Below are 4,549 nucleotides of genomic sequence, written 5' to 3'. Positions count from 1 at the left end.
GATGTGCTCACTGATCTGCCAGGAGGTGGCTCAGCACCCCCACCCCAAGGCCCCAGCCCTGCAGGGGAGACACCTGGGCCAGCTCATCGGCTCGCCTGCTCCCCAAAGCGTAGCTGCCAAGGAAAGGAACAGGCTTTAATTTGCTAAAAAAATGATTGATTTGGCTCAGTTCACTGCAGCATGAGTCATTTTAATTAGCACCATCTAATACTATTTGAGATGAATTTTGCAAGCGTTAGCAGCTCCGTTTTTTCTCTCTCCAAAGTCATTGCTGTAGAGTTACCGAGGAGCCCTGCAGTGGTTGCCGGCTTTGTGTGCGGTGCCAGGTACGCTGGCTGGCTGTGCTGGCAGAGGAGGGAGGGCCGAGGTCCTGGGCTGCGGCTGGCACCACGTTGCTTACCCCCCCCCCCCCGGCTGAGCAGAAGTCACCACACGGATGGCGGCTCAGGGCACCTGGCCCTGCCGTTGCAGGCTCCTCCGACATCTGCTGGTGATGCTTACATGCCCGACAGGCCATAGCTTTTCATCAGCAGAATTTCATTCAATGTTCACAGTGACCCGGGGTCCTTGCAACATACCACCCTGACTGTGAGCTGCAGGAGGTGGGGTGAGGGGTCAAGTGCACCCAGCTGTGGGGTCAGGCCAGGTGCCTCCCCCTGTTCCAGGGCTGCTTCCAAGCAGCAGGGGTCGGATGGTCCTGCCTTCTCTGGTCTGAGACCTGTTGTTCTGTTCAACATTGACCCTCTGCTCAGCCTAACTTCAGACACCCAAACCTGTGGGGGTGGGCGTGGGAGGGTTGGGAGGGTTTGGAGTGGGAGGGAGGGTCTGTTTGCCTGTCCCACTCACCAGTGTTGCATTGAATGTACCAGGTCTACTTAGCCTCACCAAGGACACTTGGGCTGCGAAGGTTTGGGCTGCACCTGGTTCCCACGGGTCAGTTGAGACGCCATGAGATGCCAATCTGCCTTCCTCCTAAGCCGGAATCCAAGCCCCTTGACAAGCTGTGTTGAGAGCTGAGCTCCGGACTCTGTGCCTCTGGCCCAGCCTCACCTGTCCAGCTCATGGGGACCTGGGGACGGTCACTAAAGTGGCAGGAGCACCCTGTCCTCCCATCTCTTAACCCCCTTCAAACCCCCGCATGGCTCAGTGGAGGGCCAGACATGTCACGCCTGTGAGAGGAGGCGCCCGCAGACTCTGAGGGGAGTCTCCTGGAATCAGAGCAGGGCTCCCCGAATAGTCCACACGGACCTTTCCCCGGCCGCCGCAGGACCCTGCACCTTGCCTGAGCTGCAGCCCCAGCCCCCTGGCTGCCCGGGACTTAGCTGCCCCCAGACTTTCCTGAGCTGCCCAGTGTCTCAGTAACGTGGATCAAATAATTGACAAGGCTTGTCAGGGAAGATTTGAAGGAAGGAGTTGAATAAACAGGTCTTCGAGGAGGGCTGTAATTTATGAAGATTACTCTTCGATGCGTGCTTCAGATTTCGAGTTTTCTAAACCAAGCCCTGGAGGACAATTAAGAGCAGTGGGAACCTAACTCAAGGTGGCAATGGGACTTCTTCTGCCAGCACTAAGGGCTCCCCAGTTGCTAGAAAACAGGTGACGCTTCCTTCTAAGACGGCTGCGGCCTGCAGGTGGGCCCAGGGCAACTCAGCTTTCCAAGCAGCCATCATGCAAATCCTCCATGGCCATCGACTGCAGTTTTCAAGGCTCTCACATCCATTCTCTAATTGAAAACAAAGAAGCTACTGTTTATCAAGCACTTAGCGAGCACCAGCTCCTGAGCAGGATGCGTTGGGGATGGAGTGTGTCTTGTCCAGCTGTGTGGTGGCCTGAGAGGGAAGTCTCCTTCCTGTGATTTTGCCCACGAGGAGACGGAGGTCCAGAGAGGGCCATGAACTTGCCCAGGGTCACACAGCAAAGGGCAGAGATACTAGCCTGAACCCTTCAGCTCTCAAAGCCTCATTCTTCAGCCCTCCGCCACCCTTCCCCCAATTCTCCCGACCGCCTGCCTGACCAGTGGCCAATAGCCCAACTTTTCCACAAGAAACAAGGGTTCCGCTCTGCAAAGATAAGGACAGCTGAGTATTATTGATGCTGCATGACAGCCACATGGGGGATTCATACACTCTCCTCTCTACATGGGGATATTTTTGAAGATGTCATAATAAGAAGTTAGAAGTAAATAAACTCCAGGATGCCTGGGCCATGCCCAGCACTGTGGATTGGGGTCCTCCGGGGGTGGGCACCCTCCACCCACCCTTCCCCAGCCTCCTGGGTTTAAAAAGCGCCAGAGACAATGGCAAAATGGCAGGCAGGTAAAGTAAACCTTCGCCAACGCTTCCTGCTACAAAGGAAATTTAATTTGTACCTTTTAAGATGCACTTCTCGGCTTTGCACTTCTCAGGCAGTGGGCACAGCACACAGACGCCGGGTTCCATTTACTGATCCCACACCCCGCGGGTGTTTCCTCCCTAGGGGCACCAGGATGGGCTGGGCCCCAGAAACGCCCATCTTCACTCGGGAGAGAGCCCAGCCAGGCCGTCAGGAGCCAGGCTGTGTGTCAGGATTTCACAGCGAGAAGCTCCAAGGATTTGGGGGTCCCAGGAAGCCGGGGGCTTTCTGGATTTCACAAGGAGGCCCTTGGTGAGATGGGGTTGAGGGCGCCGCCTCCTCCAGACTGTGTGTCCTCCGCTGGGTAATTTACATCTTCTGTGCCTCAGCTTCCTGGTCCATAAAACGGAAGCGTCCTGAGGACTAAATAAAAGACGCGTCTGACGTCAGTGCTCAGCACACTGTTTGCCGTGGGCAAGGTCAGCGGTGTGGCACTTTCTGGAACTTGCTGAGGGACACTCACTTGGGGGACAGCCACTTTCAGAGCATGGAGCCCCACTGGGGCGGCTCCACCGGGAGGCAGCTCTCAGCCACACCAGATGGACCTCGCTGCCTGCTTGTCAGCCAGGTTGTGAGCAGAGACCAAGGAAACGGGGCTGCTCCCTCTTCTAGGGGGCCTGACATTTCACCCAGCGACCACAGGACAGCAACCCAAGACCGTGTCCAAGGTGATGCCAGACCCAGAGAGCGATGCCTACCACCCACGGCCTGCGCGAGTGGGGAAGGTGAGCAGGCGAGTCAGTGGGCGGGTGCTCGGGAAAAGCCGGAGCTGGACTCCAGTGGCGGGGCAGGGCGCATGGGCGTGCTGCCCGCTGAAACCACGCCCTGCGTTCCTGACTAAGGGGCAGACGGCGCCCCCCCATCCCCGCACTGAAGCCCTGACCCCCTGTCCTCTCTTTTCACTGTCCCCAGGCTCTGCTCCCTGCAGCCTGGAAGGCACCTCGTGCAGGTTGCCACGTTCATTTCTGAGTCCGCAGAGTCTGTATAGCACCACACCATAGGATATCAACACAAAAAGATCGTGGCGTTGGGAAAAAGAGACCTTGGTGGGTCCCAATGCCTGAGGACGTTCTAAGCTCTAGGCCCAGCCTGGTGACTGCTCTCATCTCTGGTGCAAAGTGACAAAGGCCTCATGTCGCTGTGCATGAAGTCCTTCTGAGGACCCCTCCCCTAGCCTCCTGCTGTCCCTAAGCCCCCAGAACAGTCACCCATCATAGGCCCAGCTAGCGTAGCAGGTTTCGGCCTCCCGCCTCGCTGCAAAGCTATGTGATGGGCGCCTCTGGGCTGGGCATCCCACTGGCAGCCCCAGGGGACAGAGGATGGAGGGGGAACGGACGTTCCTGGCCTGTGGCCCTCCCCCAATCTGCTCCACATCTGTTGGTATGTCCTCTGTTCTGGTGCTCCTGCCCCTGGTTCCCTGGTCCTCTGGAGGCCCCTCGAAGAACAAAGTCCTCTGTTTCCTACCCACAGGCAGCTGTTCCAAACATTAGGAGGCCCAGGCGCCCGTATTCAGAGAAAACCAGAAGTGTCCTGAGGACTCGGCCAGCGGTGGGGTTGCTGCCACTGGGCCAGGCTGCTGATAGGCCTGGAAATAACCCCCAGCAGGGTGGCAGGCACTGGCCAATGAGGTGCTGCAGCCGCAGAGGACAGAGACAGACGGCCATCGGGAACTCGGCGGCAAAAATCCTTCATGACAGTCAAGGTTGTTTCTATGCCACACATAAAAATATACTGCAACGGCTTAATCAGTCTATTTAATTAAACATTAAGTCTTAAAATTAAATTATGGTGAAATTCGTAAATCCCTTTTGTACAAATTCAAATGAGGAGAGCAGCTGAGTCACTTGGATGTGGGGGGCCCACCTCCCACCTCCCGACTCCACTAAGTGGTTGGCATGGTGCCATTAGCCATGGCACTGTCCGCAGAACCAGGGACAAAATCAGGAAGCCCTCCCCCACCCCTCCCGCCCCCGTCTGCCATGGAAGCTGACAGCAGCAACTAAATTGGGGAGCAGGTCCTTACCCTGCTTAGCACGTGAGAAAACAGGGGCATGGAAGTGGAAAAATATCTCACTGGTATGCCCCAAACCCAGTGGAGGCCCAGGGTGACGCCTAGCTCTGATGTCTCGTGGATGCTAACTCGGGGGTGGGGGGTTGG

Source organism: Hipposideros armiger, unplaced genomic scaffold (genome assembly GCF_001890085.2).
Source record: "Hipposideros armiger isolate ML-2016 unplaced genomic scaffold, ASM189008v1 scaffold_3, whole genome shotgun sequence".
NCBI lineage: Eukaryota > Metazoa > Chordata > Mammalia > Chiroptera > Hipposideridae > Hipposideros > Hipposideros armiger.
The sequence above is the reverse complement of the archived record's forward strand: the minus strand, read 5'-3'. Positions refer to the sequence as shown.